The 21,472-nt window shown below is 34.4% G+C and overlaps 1 protein-coding gene across 6 annotated transcripts in view; it reads right to left on the bottom strand.

The window, feature by feature from the left end:
* The window catches only part of LINGO2 (leucine rich repeat and Ig domain containing 2), a 1,273,527-nt gene that overhangs the window by 315,314 nt on the left and 936,741 nt on the right, over window positions 1-21,472 (bottom strand). For all 6 annotated transcript variants that reach the window (XM_055140388.1, XM_055140505.1, XM_055140570.1 and 3 more), the window contains one exon: window positions 14,508-14,666. The gene's annotated coding sequence lies outside the window, so the exon portion shown is untranslated. The remainder of the gene's footprint in view (window positions 1-14,507; window positions 14,667-21,472) is intronic.

The following is a 21,472-nucleotide window of genomic DNA, read 5'->3' as shown; positions in this document are numbered from 1 at the left end:
TTATAGTCTGATGGGTGAGAGAAGTAGAGATGAAGTTAGCAGTTGCCATGAAGGAGTTATATCACAAATATATTCTATTACCGAGTTAATCATACTATCTTTATATAAATGTGGTACACATGCATATTAATTTCTATACAAATAAAGTAATTTTATTCTTATTTGTGACAGACTTTCTTCTAAAATAAAATTACAAAGTTCTTCCTGGAATGTTCAAACCACAATTACCAAGCAATTACAAATTGCACACAAAATGCTTCCTTCAACATGTGATTGTTTCCAAACATGAAAAAAAAAGCCACTTCTTAAAGGAGAACAAAATTGTTATTGATCTTTATAACCCAAACATTTGAAAGAGTTTTTCAAACCATGTTCCAATGTCAAGACGCAACCCTTCACTTAAACTCTTTTGATAAAAACCCCACCGAGCACACCAGAGAAAGGCTAACTACCAATTCACCTATATGGAATATAATTAGACTTGGCAACAGTAAAGGAACTTAGCACAATTACCTTTTTTGATTAATTGGGGCCACAGTTAAAAGAGTCAAGTTATTTCCAAGATATGAATCTCTCAGTAGTAAATACATCATGTTGACTAGACTGAGTTATGAGGAATATCTCACAAGGGTGAAACAACTATAACTCATGGGTGAATGATGTGAAGAATTTAGGACAAATGAGATCAAACTGCAATTTACTTTCCTTTCAGGACATTTTTTTTTTAGGAAAGTTCTCCAAATCATGTTATTTCAGAAGATTCTGTTTTAATAGAGAATTCCATTGATAAAAGATCAGATAAAGCAAACACTACCCTTTCTACTCGTGCTGGTAAAGCATGATTTTCTTCTGCACAAAACTCATACCAGAAAACAAACATTATTTCTCAAGCAAAAATAATGTTAAAAGTAAAGCTAGATACTATGCTATAAACGTACTCTTGGTTATAACAGATTACTTGGTAATCAAATGTGTGGCAACTATGTCCTAAAGATTTCAGAAATAGCATAATAGATTTTGCTATGTACAAATGCAAGCTAAGGTTCTTGTCCAAAATATTCATGGATGTCTCTTTCAGGGACTCAGGTTTTAAGAAATTAGTTTTTAAAAAACTATATATAATTCTCTTTTCTATTTGTATATCCATAAGTCATTTTCAGTCACAATATAATATCTAATTACTGAAAACATTTATTTCCACCAAAATTATTACCTGCATTGTTATTTTTATTACTTGTGAATCTATTTATTATACATTGTTACTTGAATTACAGAAGAAAATTACATGGCGAGGCAAAGAGTGTCCCAGTAAAGCATTAGCACACTTTAGTTGTCATAGACTATGGAAATAAATTTACTGGTATATTTATCAACATTATGAGGGGTTAGTTTTTACTTGTTTTTAAAACGTTTTATAAGAGCTTTCTTAGATTGGATGTATAGAATGAAATGTCACATATGTGACTCTGATTATTATTTAATCCAAGTTAGATATAGTGGAAGACACTGAGCTCAAATGTTTAATTAAATTCCAAGTAATATAAAAAAATGTAAGGATATATTTAGATTCAAAACTTTTCTATCAGAATTCATTTTCAATCTACTTTAAATTGCTCATATAACTACGATCAACTCATGAAATTACATTTTTGAGTCATATTTCATACCATCTGCAATATTTCAAGTGCTGGAGATAAGATTTTTATTTTCAATCCTGATAATTTACATCGTATTTGTCAGCCCACAACATTTTTACTAGCCATTCTAGAACTCACTGTTCTTTTTCATGCATTCCATAATGGCATTTCAACTAAAGTAAAGACAAAGAGGAAAACATGGTTTGAATTTCAGTCAACAGAATAGAAAAAGAATTATGTGACTTAGTCTTGATATATAATTAACAAGAAAAGGCGTATGTTCATTTATACAAGCCAGCTCATTGAGACACAAATGATCTGGGAAAACAAAGATGAATAAGAACTGGCCCTTGACTTAAAGTCTCACATTCTAGTGAGAAAAGCAATTGAGATGAAGTATCACTCATAGGCTCAAGAATGACTCAGATAAACGCAGCAGGGGAAGACGAAGCACCTTATAAAAAAAGACTCTCTCTTTCTCTCACTCTCTCTCTCTCTCTCTCTACACACACACACACACACACATACACACACACACAAACACATGGGATTTATGGGATTCAAGAGACATGAGTAGTTTGGTAGTGAGACATTTCCTCTGACACAACGTTGAGTGCTGTATCGTTAATATAAGGAAATGACATGTTGAGATTTGCTTGTAGCCATGAGTTTGAAGGGCGAAAGGAAACACTAAAAACAAGGGTACTTAGTACAAGATGACTGGAACAAGTGCCTTTAAAAGAAAAAAGAAATCAAAGGGAGAAAACATCAAGCCCCATTTATGAGTGTGGTGCTATAGCTAGAGAAAACCAAACAGGCTAAAAGGTACTCAAAAAGCAGGATACAGTTAGCGATGATGAGATCTATTATTAATAGTAATAGAAAAAAGAGAGACAAATTCTAAGTGAAGGGAATCTTTCAATGATGCTGATAAAGATTTGTATAAATAGATATTTCACTCTTCTAGATAAATAATTCTGGGACATTTATATGGCATCATTGTAAAATCAATAATAAATTTCAGCACGTTTTAATTCCTAAGTAAATAAAACTACATGGTTGTCACTACTACCTGTTCTGATTATCATGTTCATTACAAACACATGGAAGGTACATTATAACTGAGGATTACAGATTGTATTTAATCTATGTGAAAGTGAAAGCAGAAAGAACATAAAATGAGATTGTTTTTAAGGTACTCAGGGCCCGTGTAAAAAGGAGTTTTACTCAAAATCTAATAATATAGCTAACATTATAACTGAATACTAACTGGCTTTAGCTTAGCAATCAGTACTTTGTGTGATACACAGATTGTCTACAGAATTCTAGTACAAGAATGTGAATTTGAGATTACACTTTGAAAAGTAATTCCTCACTAACAGGTAGTTTATACGAGTGCATTAAGATGGCATTGTCTTTTTGGTCAAAGCAGACAGCCGAAAAATTGTATCCAGAACTTCCTTTTATACAAAAAAAAAAAAAAATTCTAACCTGCGGACAGTAAAAAAAACCAAAACAAAACAAAACAAGTCTAGTGAAGTAGAGACAACAGTCTCTTTTCACTGAAACACAAAGAAAACCAAATAAAAATATGTTAGCATGTTCATAATTTTTAGAGTAGAGAAGAAGGAGAAAGTCAAAGAGAAGAGAGGGAAAACAAGACAGGGAACCTATCTAACTGAGGTCTATTTTTAATGTCCAAGTTCTGATCTATGGGAAAAGGTGACTCAAAACCTTATATTTCCTCTGACTATCAACAATACTCTAATTATTCTGGGAAAGTATAGCCTATCTAATAGGAAAAGCTAACTTTTTGGTTTGAGCCTAACCTTACCACAGATTATCATACCAATAAATTTTGACTACAAAACTCTTTGAATATAGCATTGATATCTCCAGGTAAGTGTTTTGTATAACATACATTTGCAAACAATGCATTGAAATACTGGGGTGTTCTCTGTTAGGGAAAATGAAGTATAGATAAATAAAGTATATTTTCAAATTAGTCTTAATTTTCTATTTATGCAGTCGATACATTACAAAGATATATGTTCACAAAATTATCGTTATGCCAAGATTATAGATGATATTTTTTTTCTTTTTGGGTCACACCTGGAGATGCACAGGGGTTACTCCTGGCTCTGCACTGAGGAATTACTCCTGGTGGTGCTCAGGGGACCATATGGGATGCTGGGAATCGAACCCGGGTCGGCCGTGTGCAAGGCAAACGCCCTACCCGCTGTGCTATTGCTCCAGCCCCTATAGATGATATTTTAACATAACCTTCATGTTGTAGTAGAGAAAGGAAATTGGTTTGCTATTCACATTATCACCAGAAAATATTTGTCCAGGATTAATCATACTATAATGTTAGCGGTAACGGGTTCTTCGTTAAAAAAGTCTTGCTGGGTTCTACCTCATGCTACCTTAAAGTTCAATAAATACCTACATTAACATACACCGAATTATAAAATAATTATATAAGAAAGTAAATGTTCACACATGTAATGACTTAGAGGTTAAACTAAGTGCTTAGAAATTAAAATCAGGGTAATAAAACAGAAAAGTCAAAATTGTTATAAAGAAGAAGTCTTGGAAGTAAAACTAATTATGACACATTTCATTATATGAGCTTGTGAAAATATTAGCTCTCTGTTTCTTCATTTTAATTATATTTATAACTATGCCTGCACTTGATAGCAATTAATATAAAGGGTTCTGATCCTGATACTCAATTTAGGGTGGTAATTATTATTTGGTTTCTTTCATGCTGAGTTCAGTAGAGAGAGATATGATATAATCAGGTATTGGTTACAATTCCTTACCCATTTTGGTAGAAGTGACTTTCGTAAAGATTGCATGAAGTAGTACTTGCATGCAAACTTAATCTTCAGAATGAATAAATCCTTTCAAATAAAATGTTCCATTTTCTCAATGAGAAATTTCTTTTCCCCTGTCCAAAATATCTTACACACATTTTATCAACTGTTAGCTTGACTTTCCATGAAATCCTTAGAAAAGCACCTTGGTGCTGCTACATCTCTAATCATGGTGCAGCCCTAAAGTCCTGTACACTCCATCTTTATTTTCCTCCTGTACTTCATTGAGGATAACAATAAGCCACAGAATGAAGATGAGCAGCTTTCCAATTTTGGTTTTGCAAAAGTCCAAAGTCTACTCTCAGACAGTCCTTTGCTAAGGCCTAGAATCTTCTAACTTATACAGTTTGACTCACTATATAGCTCCCACTACAGTTTTCTAGACTATACTATCTCCCCTGAAATTTCAGCTCATGACATAGACTCTTTCCTTATTGAGAAAATTTGGGTCACCCAAAACTGATGCTGAAAAGCAGTCACAAGAAATTTATGTAATTGTTTTTGATTTACCTCTAGTTTTCTCCTAGTATGACTTTGTATGGCATGCTGTGAGATCAGTTGTAGTTCCTTTAGAAATATCTAACTCATATGTAAGTTTAAAAAATAATTAAAAAATAAAATACAGTCGTTGATAATAGACCCTGAGAACCTGCCCGTAGAAATGAGTTTGCTAAATGAGTTGGGGTGAGGTAAAAAATAAGGGACATAAAAGACAGTGGTGGAGGGTATCAGCAATCTAATGAGGGATGTGATATGATAACATTGTATTCTTAATAGATTAATATTGAACTACTATAAACCATGGTAGTACTGTCTACTGTAGCACTGTCCTCCTATTGTTCATCGATTTGCTTGAGCGGGCACCAGTAATGTCTCCATTGTTGTGAGACTTATTGTTAATTTTTGGCATGTTGAACACGGCATGGGTAGCTTGCCAGGCTGTACCATGCGGGCAGGATACTCTTGGTAGCTTGCCGGGCTCTCTGAGAGGGACGGAAGAATCAAACTATCGAACTCGGGTTGGCCACATGCAAGGCAAATACCCTACCATGCTGTGCTATCTCTCCAGTCCACAAATCATGGTATTTAATTAAAATAATTCTAAAATAAGTATTATTTTATTATTCTAAATATAGTCTTATTTCTACATACTCATTTCAAAATTAATAATTGTCCTTCATATAAAATATGCATAAAATAAAAGGCTAACGACATAATTATAATACTACTCGATTACTGTTAGAGGCCTCTCTGAGATAGTCTCTGAGGCAAAATATTAAAATATTTACACATTCGAGAACTATGTCAACAGATCAAGATGATTTCTTTGCTACTATAAAACAAATAAATGTTGAAGTTTCTTTTAGTGGTCTTTAATGTATTTTATTGATCATGAAGACTATAATTTGGTATGAAAAAATTCTTTTTAATTGTCAGTTATAAAGAAAATGTTTCTACATCAATATCAATGCCGCCAGCAATATGATTATAACATGAATGATAATAGATATTATAAAAACATACTGCAATTCTAGCTAAAACACATAGACCTGCCAATGTCTTACAAAATATATGTTGATATAAATAAATTAGATCAAGTTCTTTTCAAATAACCTGAAAAATAAATAGCTTATGTGAGTTAATAACAATTGTAAAATTGTTACCTCCACACAATTCATGGAGTGTATAAAGTATCAGGTATACTGCTAAATACATTTCATTCATTTGTGAGAAACAGAAATAAAATGTTCAGCCATTTGGCTAAAACAGGTATACAAGATAAAAGAACCCTATAGCGAATATAAATAATATTAGCAATAACTTTTTTATAATACATCAGATGTTCTGCACTGTGTATATCTATGACCTCAGTTGATATTCAATCTTGACCAAGGTATACTGAAAATGAGCATTTCCATGTTCCTATTGTGGGATTATAGCTCAGTTGACAAATAACTTGCCCAATACAATATAATCCACAAGTGTCAGAACTGGGATTCAAACACAACTCTTCCTTGACACTAGTGCCTAAAAATGTGATAGTATTTGTTGAGCAACAATTTTCTGTAACTTGCCTCCTCAAAGTAGAAGAATGTACTTTGCTTAGATAGCAACCTCCTACTTCTTTCTGCCCAGGAAAGTCCACACCTAGTAGTATTGAAACATTAGGAACCTTATGTCTTTCTCCAAGGCATTAGAGAATTATGAAAATAAAAATTCAAAATTTAAGACAACTTATAAAACATAATCATACCTTATGGAAACATTAAAATATTAATTGACTATTTCACACTTTCTTTCTTTTAGATTTTATCTTCCAAATACCAGGTCACTGATACTATTATCTGTAAAAATGTGATTTATAATCACATTTTTTATATTATGGTGGAGCAATAGCACAGCGGGTAGGGCGTTTGCCTTGCACACGGCCGACCCAGGTTCAATTCCTCTGCCCCTCTCAGAGAGCCCTGCAAGCTACCCAGAGTATCTTGCCCGCATGTCAGAGTCTGGAAAGCTATCTGTGGCGTATCCGACATGCTGAAAACAAGTAACAAGTCTCACAATGGAGATGTTACTGGTGCCCGCTTGAGCAAATCATTGAGCAATGGGATGACAGTGACAGTGATTTAAAACTATGATAGGATAGAAAAATAGGCCCAGTTAACAACCTGAATCGAGTATCATTTGGCACAACTGAGAGAGACATGATTTTACCTGTTAAAGATATGTGTTTAACAGGTAAAATCATATCCAGAGACTTAAAAGCAAGCTCCCAGAAGCACGTGGCCATGGCTGCGTGATACCTTGTAGCCTTCTTCTCTCTCTGAGAGAAACTGGCAAGTTTCTGAGAGTTTCCTGCCCACATGGAACAGCCTTGCAAGCTTCCCACGGTGTATTCATATGCTAAATTCAGTAACAAGCTGGATCTCATTCCCCTTACCCTGAAAGAGCCTCCAGTGTGACATCTTTGGGAAGGCCGAGTTGAGAGAGACTTCTAAGATCTCAGGGAAAGGACAAATGGAGAAGTTACTGAGCGCGCTTGCTTGAGAAATTGATGATTAACAAGATTTTGTGATTCGTGATTCTTGAAAGATATGTAAGTTGGGTGCTGAAGGGGTAGTACAAAAGGTATTGCCTTTCATGCAACTGACCCAGGTTCAATCCTTAGCACTACAATCTGTTCTCTGAGAAGTGCCAGGAGTGATCTCTTGAGAACAGAACGAGGAATAAGACCTGAGCACAGCTATATGACACCTAAAGCTAAACCTACACATATATAGAGAGGCTAATATATACAAAATAGCAATTTTAGTTTTAACCATAGGTTTCAATTTTCATTGTAATTATTCAAATTCATATCAATTAATGCTCATTAATCATGTTTATTGAATATGTTTATGGCTTTGGGATTATGCTCAGAGAAAACTTCAAATACTAGTGCATCAAGAATATTATATTTTAATGAATCATACCTACTTTTATGTTTATCTTTTCCCAAAGTATAAGAACTTCTATGAGATTATAATACACTGAGTCCTGTATTCAACCAAGAGGTTTTAAGGAATGGTGATTTTCAATAAACAATTAGGACTGAAAGTGAGGTTCGGTGCTTCTAGCTTTTACTTTTCCTAGTAGAGATATGACTATGCTTAGTTAATTAAAGGATGTGTCAAGATGTTGGGCTGAAATTCACTTTCATTTGTTTGGCATCCTTATATTCCAATCTCCAGTAATTTTCCACATCTTTAAAGGGATCCCTGTTACTCTGACCAAATATACATTGTGATGAAAAGAACGTGATGCTTTCAGCAGAATAACTTAATTAGGTTTAAGTAAGCAGTATGTGCAAAGTAGGGTAGGTTTGCTTTCCAGCCATAAAAATGTGCCTGCAATGCATGCGGCATTCTCGAGGAATGAAACACAGTGATTGATGTGATGATAAAACGATGAACGGAAGGATAAAGCCTGAGAGATAAAAGTCTCAAAAGGGAAATAAAGTGGGGTAGCAGCTGCCCCCATTTTAATTGAGGCATAAATTTCAGGGTAGGATCTGAGATTTAATTTCAAACACATATTGGGAAAGAGTTGGATGTCTTTGTTGGAGTGTGTGTGTGTGAGTGTGTGTGTGTGTGTGTGTGTGATGACAAGCATATAAGCTAAATTTTTTTCATGCTTTGTACGAAGAGTGTCAAGTCATTTATAAAAAAAATCTAAAAAAAGTGCAAAAGTAAAAGCTGATTGATTATCACTGACAAGCATTCTTTCAGTGAGCATTTAAGAGAAACAAACAGAATCAATAATGGGCAGAAACTGTTCTTCCTACACTTGTGTTGCAGTTATCTGAAAACCTTACTTTCTGTGACCAAGAACAGAATGTTCTTAACATAGTTTTCCTCCACACAAATACCTTCAGTGATCCATCTTCACTGTCTACCAGAATTTACTTGTATATGCTATGTATGTTATTTTAATATTTTTAACATGACAGCTGTGCTCACAAAACACTCCAGTCCAGCCCTACCTATACACCAAAACTTCCTGCATTTCACCCCACATTCCAATGCCTGGCATCTAAATGACATTTATTTTTATACCATGGTAACTTTGCCATTATCTTTCTTGAGCCCAGAATATCATCATCCCTATTTCTCACCATTGGAATCTTCAACCATTTTCATCAGTTAGCTGAAACACCTCTTAATCCTCAAAGAGTATCTAATACTCCATTATGTTCCTAGGTTAGTTTGTTTTTTGTTTTTGTTTTTTGCTGCACGAAGAGTGCTAAGGTTTACCCTTAGCCCTGTGCTCAAGGATCACTTTTGATTATGTTCAGGACTCTACATACAGTGCCAGAAATCAAACTACGTCAGGCACGTGCAAGACTATTCTTAATCTGCCTATTCTATCTCTCTAGCCCCTCCAGTCAATTTTATCACTTCATCTTAGTTTCTAGAAAAAATTGCTTAAAACCTTTCACTAAGATTTTAATTTCTTTTTTGAAATGGTCTGTTTTTCAAATGTGAAGTTTATTTGCTGTGTATAAACTACTTGAGATCACAAAAGGGTGGAGTGTTAAGTTATTTCTGACTAGACAGTATTTCATATTTTGTTAGCATCTTAAAAATGTTCATAGAAAAAATAACTGTGCAGACATAGCTTAACATCCATGTGTGACTTTGCATGGCTTTTTTAAGTTGTATCACTAATTTTTTTTTTTTTTTTGCTTTTTCTTGGGTCACACCCAGCGATGCTCATGCTCAGGGGTTACTCCTGGCTTTGCACTCAGGAATTACTCCTGGCAGTGCTTGGGAGACCATATGGGATGCCGGGGATCAAATCCGTGTAGGCAGCTTGCAATGCAACACCCTACCCGCTGTGCTATCACTCCGGCCCCTGTATCACTAAATTTTAAATATTTAATTTTCAGACTTCAGAATAAGAATAGTTGCATAGGTGAGAATGAGCATTTTTCTTTGCAGAGAATATGAGACACATTGAATACACCGGTACTACTTAAATGTTTTTATAAACCATTTCAGATACTGCATATTCCATTATAAGGGGCATGTTATTATCAAAAGTGCTTTGAAAAAAATCTCATCATTTATATCCTGTCTTTATAGCTTAATATCACTTCTATGTACAAGCATACAAGAATATAATCCTGAGTGAGGAAAACCTTTACTTCAAAAGTGCCTTAAGGAAGAAAAATTGCTTTTAAGTTGGAAAACAGTACAAATTTTTTTTATGGCTTTGTTATAACCTTCTGAGAAACAGAATTGGAAAACCCTGACACTTTAACTTTATGAAGAAGATAACATGCATAACTATAAGAAATGCAACTGTCATTCTTATAACAGAGAACAGAAATAAATTAAAAATGTGTAATTTATAGATTTTATGTTCATATTTTAAAAGTTAACCTTTGACTGTGAAAATATATGAATTCAGTGGCAAATCTTTTTTTTTTTTTCATGGTGAAACACTTTTTAATGTGTATAAAATTTAGTTTTCCAGTATTCCATGATATTTTCATGTGTCTATTTTTTTTTTAATTTATTTATTTTTAATTAGAGAATCACCGTGAGGGTACAGTTACAGATTTATACACTTTTGTGCTCATACTTCCCTCATACAAAGTTTGGGAACCCATCCCTTCACCAGTGCCCATTCTCCACCACCCGTAAACCCAGTGTCCCTCCCACCCTCCCCAATCCCATCTCCCCCCCACCCCACCCTGCCACTGTGGCAAGGCATTCCCTTCTGTTTTCTCTCTCTAATTAGCTGTTGTGGTTTGCAATAAAGGTGTTGAGTGGCCTCAGTGGCAAATCTTTTATGCTCAAAGGACCCTGTTAAATCATGTGTTTTAATAAAGAGTAATGAAATATGCTTTCTGTACATCCTAATCAGCAGATTCATTTCAAAACTATGTGAAGAAGCTATTAATTTTTAGTGCTTGGATCAAAAGTATTTATAAGTTTTATTCTATATAAGTAATTTTCACAGTTTGGAAAGATAAAAATGTCCTAAATAGTTAGGGACAGAGCAATAGTGTAGCACGTAAGCACAGCGAGGTATGGCCCCAGAAATAGACAAAAAAATATATATATCCTTAAAAATGTATCTTAGAAATAGGAAATTTTAAATTTTATGATAAATAATTGCAAAGAATTACCTCTCACAATTATTTCCCCTTTACCCTTCCTTTTGATGCTTTAACATAAAATTTATGCTTTAACATAAAAATCCCAATTTTGTTGAAGATATTGAAATAGACATAATGAAGATAAAATTAATTTTGGATTGCAAATTCATAGGTAAAATCTGAAGACTTGGTATCTTCATCTCTCCTTCTCTTTGGGGTGGAACAATGGGCAGTGCTCAGGGTTTACTCTTAGCTCTCTGTTCAGGGATCACTCCTGAAGGGCTCAGGGGATCATGTGTGGTGCCAGATATCAAACCCAGGTCAGTTGTGTGCAAGGCAAATCACATACTAAAAGTACTATCAGGGGCTGGAGCAATAGCACAGCGGGTAGGGCGCTTGCCTTGCACGCGGCCAACCCAGGCTGACCCAGGTTCGAATCCCAGCATCCCATATGGTCCCCTGAGCACCGCCAGGGGTAATTCCTGAGTGTAGAACCAGGAGTAACCCCTGTGCATTGCTGGGTGTGACCCAAAAAGCAAAAAAAAAAATAAATAAATAAAAAAAAATAAAAGTACTATCAGTCAAGCAGCTGGTTATTCTTAAACCCAATTCCAACCTCTTATGAAACTAGGTTGAATTTTTTTCCAACAAAAGTATCCTGAATGTTTCCCCTCCTGGGGCAGCATGGGGCCATGGCTTAGTTCACAGTCTAGAGACATTTCTGCAAGAAACTTTCAGCTTTTTCTTTCCGGGAGAAGTCGTGGCGACCACCATTTTATAAGGACCACTGAAGAGAGGTACAAGATTGCAGTGATGCAATTTCTGGCAGGAATTTCTCTGGATTTAGTTACTAAAATACAGAAATCCAAACCTTATATTTCTTCATTCTCAGCAATGGAAAACAAATTATCAAATGCTTCCTTTTCAGCAGGTCTGATTTTGGGGGGCGAAGTCCAAACAATAATAGTGAGTTTTTTTTTTTGTGGAAATATTGAATGTAATCAGTGTAAAAATAAAGTAAAGTGAAAATTATCAGCTACACAGTCGGGGGTGGGGTAAGGGTGGGAGGGGAGGTATACTGGGGTTCTTGGCGGTGGAATATGTGCACTGGTGAAGGGATGAGTTTTTGATCATTGTATAACTTAGACTTAAGCCTGAATGCTTTATAATTTTATACATGGTGATTCAATAAAAAAAATATCTTGAATTTTGATGACATTTACTTATTTACAGATGGGCAAAACTTTTCTTAATTTGGGTAATTCATGTGCACAATTAAAGAGGACAAAAATATTGTTTAATAATATCCTTATAAATGGATAAATTTTACTTATATTTTTGTTCTATAATTTCACTTAAAATATTTCCTTTGGGGGAAATAAAATTTAAGAAAAAACTATAAAGGCTTTAATAATCCTAACATCAGTGAACAAGAATAACTAATGAGTTCTCTCCAAAACTGTTGATAGAACATTTAAATTATGTTTTAGAGAATAATCAAAGAGAGATATAAAAAGAACTAACCAAACTATGCCTGATAGTTAAGAACATCTTCAAAATGCAATAGAAAGCTAAAATGATACTTAAAATGTATATGGACCTTAAAATGTATTTAAAAGCCTAGAGCCCATAATAATTGAGCATATCATTGTGCATCCTTTTAAATAACAGAATCTTCTAAGTTGAAGTAATTTAAAGTAAAATAATTTAAAGTATAAGTATAAATATGTTCTACATAACATAAAATACACATACTGAAAGTCAATGCTTTCCTATTGAGTCTGCAGAAGTAACACTATTATTCTATACTTCATAGAGGTTATTTTAAAAAAGTATTCCTTGTACTGTTAGTTATCATTTTAAATCACCACTTTTGTTATATTATTGTGTAGGATAGCATTGGTTTGTCCTTTCTCCCTGGCCACAGGGAGCTTAGGTTTATTGAGTTACACCTGTCACAGTGTGCCCAAAGCACTCCCATTTCTACACGTTTATCTTTAACCTTTACCCTGTACTCTCTTTCCCAACTGGTTAATCACCTATTTCCCCTAAGCAGTACCTGTAACTTCCTCAGAAATCTCTGATTTTGTATTTGTAAGTGAAACATTGCTTTTCTCCTTCCTTTGTGTCCTTTTGCATAGTTTACTTTAGAGCAATGTCCTTTTTGTATAGATACAGGAAGACAGTCAATGCCATGCTTTTGTAACTTGGGAGTGAATTGACACCGGACAACATTCACTCCTAGGCATCTGTTTCCTTGACTTAAGCCTCAGTTGCCCTTACTTCCTAACACCCCAAAAGCAGGGTCCCGTTGAGGGACTGGATGGACCCAGGGCAAGTTGTGAGCTACCCTGGCATAGAAATAAGCCAGGTCAAGCACCATAATACTTAACTATAAATTAAGAGCATGGTAATGGACAAATTTTGTCATGTTTCAAAGAGTAACATCTGGATTGGGACCCTGTTAGGGATAGGAAAGACTAATCTGTCCTGAGCACTGTAGTCTGGGGGATCTATAGCGAGATGTCCCCAGGAGAACCACCGCACAAGTTTAAAATATGTCTTACTGCTTCCATACAATGGGACTAGAAGGATTATTTAGCAGTAAGTAAATCTAAGAATGGTTGTTGGACTAAGGAAAGGAGAAACACACCATTAGATGGTATTTCACCCTTGAGCAGATGTCCTGGCTGTAGGACATCTTTGTCTTATCTTAGAAGAGCTTCCCACTGAAGGAAGGATTTTCATATGTTGATTGTGCTACCTCACCTAAGAGTAGTTACTACCCCCAGTTCTTGGAGGTTGTAGGGGCTAGTCTAAGGCTGCAATATGGAATATAGACAGACTAGCATGGGGGACAGGAAGAGACTGGAATGAGGGGCAGTGTGAGACTGGAATGGGGCACTTAGTAAGATTGGAAAAGGCATGTGGGTAGAATGGAATAAACAGCAGCTGATTACCAACCAGTCTGGTGGCCCTGTTCCCTTCTCTGTGCATCTGTTGGCTGCAGTGGTTGCAGGCTGAGGTGGGCTAGTGGCGCATTGTCGCCAAATGCACATAGCTGGAGAGAGACTGCCACCACTGCCACTGCTCACTTATTTATTTTGTGATTTCACATTCTTGTATATACTTTATGTATAGCCTGACTCCTCTTTCTTCTTGAGAGAAAAGGGAAGTCAGTATTATTCTATACATTCTCCTAAATCCAAAGGAGCATAGCTCTTCAGTAAGGCATTCAGCAGACTTATAAAACAAAGATAAAAGTCACATTTGTTTATACAATATATCCTTGCAACATGTTAAGCCTTTGGAGCAATTATGATCAGATGTCTTCTCAAGTCTTACCTGGTTTACTCTGTTTAAAAATCCAGCTCTTGGTGTCTACCATGCAAAGCTCTTGACCATTGAATGGAATCCAAACTGGGTAGTTGATCATGATAATTCCAACATGTTATGGACAGCAGCATCTCTCAGAGTCCCACAAGCCAACAGCTTGAAATGAACCTGCAAAGAACAATATATTTATTCATTTTAATTGAAAAAATAGTGAACCATGTCTTAGTTCCAGAAGGCATCACTGTTTAATCAATAAGAGAATCATAAAGGAGTTGTAATCAGTAAATATCTCTGAACATACTGATAAACATTAAAATCAGAAAATGAAGTTTATGTGCAACAGAAAGTGTTTTGGCAGAGTGCATGATTCCCTTACTATTATTTTTTATTTAAGATGCCAGTATAAATAAATAGTACTGCTATTAAAATTCACATATTTTACACTCATCACCTTTATGTAAGTAACCAGTCTAATTATTCAGAGTATTTTCCTATTATTACCAGGATAATTGAGTATTGAGATTCAACAGAGAAAACCCACAGCAGTTATAGGAAAATCCATGCAATGGTCTAGATCAAGAACAGTTCCTTCACGAGTTCTGATATTACAGTCAATGTTAACAGTCCCAGTATAAAAAATAGTAGCACTTTAGGATAGTGTTATTGAGACTTAATCACTTTAGTGAGTCCTTTGATAGGTGTTACAAATTCAACCGCCATCACTACCATATAACATGAAGGTAATACGATAACAACCCACACAAACATGGCGTAGAGTAGCACAAATAGGAGATAATTAGTTTCACAACTTATCACATATTTAATATTCAATTTCTTACATTCCTGTGAGATAATACAGCATTTAAAGCTAAGCATGTTTGGTTTCTATTCAAAAAGAAAAAATACATAAATAACAAGTATTATTGTCCTAATACAACATGAACAATGCTGTTTCATGGAGACATAGAAATACATATGAAACAGGAGAGATAGGACAGCAGGTATGGTGCTTGTCTTATGAGCAGCTGACCCTAATTTATTCCCAACACCATACACAGTCCCAAAAGACCCACCAGCAGTGATCCCAAAGCATAGAGACAGGAAAAAGCCCTAAGTGCAGCTGGGTATCAACCAAAAAAAACAAGCAAAAATTATACTAATGAGCCAAGTTATTTATTGATAATCCCAGAATAGACTTTGATGACTGTTATCCATATTTTACCTACAACAGTCATATTTAGGCATTAATATACAAAACAAATTTAAATGCATTATTTTCTAAATATTGTGAAAAATGACTCAAAGATTATTCTAACTCTGAGGAAATTCATGTGAGTGATTATGTGCTACAGACTGATGGGTGCAGGTGCAAAAACAAGACACAAAGTGATATATCCTTATGCACCTGTGACTGGAGTTTTGAAAATTCAAAGTCTATGTGGCAACTTTATTAGAAAGATAGTGAGAGGGACAAGTGTGTCATTTTAACAAGAACTTAAGATCGCAAGGGTAGGTGTTGGGCGCAAACCTTAAACTGAAAAGAAACATCTCAAATCAAATTATTAAAAACATAATTAATTTTTCCCTGAAAACATGATAAAAAGTAAATGATTGGAAACTATGAAAAATATGATCACCCTAAAGTTCAAGACACAAGAGTTATGTTGGTGCTAGTGGAGATACAAATACTTATACACTAAGTGTATTGTGTGTACATAAGCACATACACAAATGTGCTAATCTATTGATTCATATTTTGGTATTCACTAAGCTAAAAATTTAGTCAACTTCTTTATTTATTCTGGGATTTAGGCATGCCAAAAGTGATTCTATGTCTTTACCTCATTAAGGGTACTCTGAGAAATATCAGATTAAACCTCATAAAAACAAATCTGTTTTCGTGAGTGGTGCTCATTTATGGTCCCTATGTGATCACACAGAATATTTTAAGGAATAATAAAATAGTGAACTAAATGACAGGTAAGTGTTTATAATCTCCAAGCTAACAGAGGACTTTGAAGTGAGGAATTGTTGAAAGTTATTTGCTTTAGAAATACCTATGTGTACCTTGGTACAACTTCTCAAACTATAATTTTACAACTTACTACAAGAGAGATGGTAAGTAAATCAGCATACCCACCTGCTTCCTTAAACAAAAGCTCTATTTCATGATAAAAATTAAACTATTGAGGGGCTGGAGAGATAGTTCAGTGATTGAAGTGCATGTTTTGCATGTACCACCTATGGTTCCCTGAGCACTGCAAGGAGTGATACCTGAATAGAGCCAAAAATTAAGCCCTGAGTATAGCTGGGACTCGTCCCCCAAACAAAAAAAATGTGATACTATTGATTCACTCTTTTAATTGGTAGATATTATGTACTTTCTTTTAGTGGTGAAGGTTTTTCATTGACTGTTTGTCAATAATTCATCCATGAGCTGACTTATTTATTCACAAATTTTAGCTAAGTATAATATATATACATGTACTACATAACAGGTATAGGCTTAGGTACTCATACAGAATGAAGAGACATATATTTCCCCCATAAAAATATTATTACTTACTCTATTCTAATACATTGACATATATTTTAACTAAGAGAATTAGAAAAAGATTAAATCAAGTTAAATAAGTTTATTGTATAATCAAACTTTTATATTGATAAGTGAATACAGAACTGTAGCTAAGGATGAAACTACAACCAAAAAATAACCCATTCATGAATTCAAATAACATAAAATTTTTACTGGATATTATTTTTTTATAACTCTTAAGTCTTTTTTCCATAAGTTTGTTTGACTTAACAAATCAAAACAGTTAATAAAGAACAATTAGGTCTAATAACACTTTAATATTTCTGACATCCTACATAAAGCATAACAAAAATCAAACAGGCATAACTTCACCTTGTGCAAAGTATATCACAAGTTAAAAGATATTTGAGAGAATAAGAAAAAACTACTGTGTTATGTAAGTTACTTCATATATTTCCCACTATTAGCTAATTTATTTTCACTAAATAGGGCATATAAAATTAATTATATGCAATCTTCTCTAAGAGAAGTTCATGAAGTTCTGAGAATTACTAATTAGATGACATTTAAAAAACTTTATTCTAATGACAATTTTCAAAATTAAAAAGTTAAAATTAAAAATTCACTTTTCTCTATTTGAAGACACTATTAAATAGAAGCAAAAGGTACAGATACAGTTTTTAAAAATTACTCTTCAAATTATGTGACTTTTAAAAAGAAAATAAACCTGGTTTCTAAAGTTAATTTTCTTTTCTCATTTTACAGTTTTAGATACATATATTACTACTAAGATAACTAGTCTTAAAATAAGCCTTTGTAAAATAAATTCAATTCTTTCTTTTGTTAAACATATATTTTAAGAGATGTCTTGAATGAATGAATGCATGTCATTGTATCTAAACTACCCCTGGTTAAAAATTTAAGTGAATGGTTGATGGTGCTAAAAAAAGTAGTTCATAAAATGACATAGACAAATATTAAAAATATAATACTTTTTAATTGAATCATCATGAGATACACAGTAAAAAAGTTGATCATAATTGGGTTTCAGTCATAGGATGCTCCGATACCCATCCTTTCACCAGTGTACATTTCTGACCACCAATATCCCCAGGTTTTCTCCCATTTTCACTCCCATCTTCCATCCCTACAACAGCCTGCCTCTATGGCAAGCGGTTTTCTTTCTTTCTCTCTCTCTCTCTCTCTCCCTCTCCCTCTCTCTGATCTGTTTCTCTTTGCCCTCTGGATATACATATATAAATATATCTATATCTATATCTATATCTATATCTATCTATCTATCTATCTATCTATCTATCTATCTATCTATCTATCTATCTATCTATCTATGTAGCACTGTCATCCCATTGTTCATTGATTTGCTTGAGCGGCAACCAGTAACGTCTCCATTGTGAGACTTGTTGTTACTGTTTTTGGCATATTGAATATGCCATGAATAGCTTGCCAGGTTCTCAGGATACTCTCAGTAGCTTGCTGGGCTCTCTGAGAGGGTCAGAGGAATCGAACCCTTGTCAGCCGTGTGCAAAGTAAATGCCCTATCCACTGTGTGAATGATATATATGTGTGTGTGGATATATATGTATATATATACATATATATCCATATATATCCCTTTATCTACTCTCAGAACTCAATTCTCTTGATTCTTGTCCAGAGTGATCATTTAACTATCATTGTCACAGGGCCCTTTCTCTATACTAATGGTCCCACCCCCACTACTTATGGAGAACTTCCAACATTGGACCAGTCCACTTATTTCTGGTTCTTGTTTCTACTGTCCTTGGAGTATTAGTCTCATACGAAAACATTTTGTAACCAAAACCATAATGAGATGTGAAGAAGTAGTAAAAATTAAATATTCACAAGTCTTGTTTGCTTTTTTAAAATTTTCCTATATGGCATTACGTGCTCTACAATGAAATTTTGTTCTTTGTCCTTGTATACACACACCACTACTATCCTTCTAGTTTGTCTTATTGCTTAGAAAGCTCTTTGAAGAACCCTGTCAGCACTTAGACATTCATTTTTATAAGTACTGATTTGTACTTATTGATACATTTCTCTTTAAATTCTATATCAGGAATGTTTTTCCTTCCCCATGGAGGCATATGAATGCTCCTTTGGGTAGCCAACAGATTTGGAAGATACTCAACATTCTCTGGACTCAAATTGTTTAACAAATAACTACTTGCTACTTTTGCAAGCTTTTCATCAAAGTCACAAATTTTCCTATGTACACATTGGAAGTGAATAAAAAGTTTTCAATAAAAAAAATTTTGAAACTTCCTAGCTTATAAACATCAGCTCTGTGCCATTTGATCTATTGGCTTAAAAAATGGAGGGGTATACTATATTTAGTCACTAAATTACTTTTTCTTTATTATTTTTTCTTAATTTAGTGACATGCAAAAGTTAAAAAAAATTCCCAACAGGAAAAGATCAACATATACACACACAAAATTTAGTTCTATGTGCCAGTTTGCTACATGTTTTATAAGTAGTTTTTCATTTAATTTTCTGGAAAAAAAGACCACATGCTGTAGGCATTTTAATGATGGTCTTTTATGGTGATGAAAATTAGGATCAGAGAGTTTTTAGGTTACTTGAACAGAGATACATAAGCCTTGAAAAATAGAGAGGGGATATAAACTTAATTGAAAATGCTGCACTATCAATTAGCTAAGTTGTTGCACACTGGATGCAAACAATTTGGTCAAGCCACAAATGAAAATAAGTATCAGAGAAATTAAGAGGCATACCAGGCATTAAAATCACAGTAGGGGCTGGATGAGTCCCTAAGTCCATGATGTATGTTTTTATCAGTTTATTAAATAATTATCTTATCTACTTACTTGACATGGAACCTAAACAACTTTTACTCAAAGGTCTTTTAGAAAAGACAAAGTAACACTACTTGGAAGCACAAAGATACTTAAAAAAAAATAAAGAAAAGAGACAGAGAGCCAGACAGCAGGTAAGGCACTTACCTTGCATATGGCTGAACTGGGCTTGATCCCCAACATCCCAAACCCAGCCAGGAGTAATCCTAGTACCGAGCCAGAAGTAAGCCCTGAGTTCTACTGGGTATGCCTCTCTTGCACCCTGTCCCCAGCTATAAAATGTGGAAAAGGTGAGCAACAACAAGTACCTTAGAAGGAACTCAAGACAATTTTAAATTTAAAAGGATGCATAAATTCAAAACTCTCAATGCAAACGTCAGGGTACACTCAAGACAGCACTATTTAGAAGGGTCTAAAGAAAGTACAGTGGGTAAGGTGCTTGCCTTGCATGAGTAAACCCTGATCAAAGCCAGGTGTGTCATCCGACAACATGGAGGGTAGACAAAAAAAGATGGAAACAAGCAAACAAGCAAAAATCACACAAATGGAATTTGATGATTTAAAAAAATAGGCAGATATTAAAGTACCTGGGAGAGAAAACCAGAGGATAGCAATAAACAAAAACAGGGCCAGAGAGTTAGTATAGTAGACAGGGAGCAATTGCCTTGCATGTGGCTGATTCCAATTCAACCCCGTCCATCACATATGATCCCCTGAGTCCAGCCAAAAGTGATTCATGGGCACAGAGCCAGAAGTAATTCCAAAGCACTGCTAGTGTGCCCTCCTCTCCCACGCAAATACCGGACCAAACCCAAACAAAAAACACATGAAATAAAACCACCCAGAATTAATATAGAAAATAATGATATATTTCTTTTGATAAAAAATTTCCACTAAATACCAAAATCCTCAGCTCACTAGTTTTCAGTAAAGAAAAGACAAACTTCTGCGTTTGATAAGATATCCACCTGAACTTCTATTATAGTCACAAGCTTAAAGTGAAAGACAAGAAACAATCATAGGTGTATTATAAAAGGCAGAGAAGCATATTTATCTAAGAAATAATTTAAAAGGCAATAAGAAAAATAAGTGACCATTATACTGTGATTAAGAGAGCAATATATCAAGAAGGCTGAACATTCATTATCATATCTGCACCAAATGAAGAGACATCAAAATATATAAAGCAAGTGCTAACTAATATATAAAGCCTGAAAAGAGATATTGACAGCAGCAGAATAGTAGTAGTTTTAACAGATAGAAAATCAATAAGGAATCAACAGTCTTAAATGAGGAATTGGAAGAGATGAGTCTAATAGACATTTATAGACCTCTTCACCCTCCAAAAGCAAAATCAGTACTTCTCCAGAACATATGGAATATTTTTCAAATGGACCGATTTTGGAAAACAAAATAAATGTCAGTCAAATTGTAAAAAATTTAAATCAAATCAAGCATTTTTTAAGATCTCAAAGCTATAGACACAAAAGTTAATCATAAAAAGAAAGCTATTCCTAGCTCAAACATCTTGAAACTAAAATACCAAAAATCCCTGCTCACCATATGTCTCATACAGA

Source organism: Sorex araneus, chromosome 1, assembly GCF_027595985.1.
Source record: "Sorex araneus isolate mSorAra2 chromosome 1, mSorAra2.pri, whole genome shotgun sequence".
Lineage (NCBI taxonomy): Eukaryota > Metazoa > Chordata > Mammalia > Eulipotyphla > Soricidae > Sorex > Sorex araneus.
This window is presented reverse-complemented; position numbering and strand designations above follow the sequence as displayed.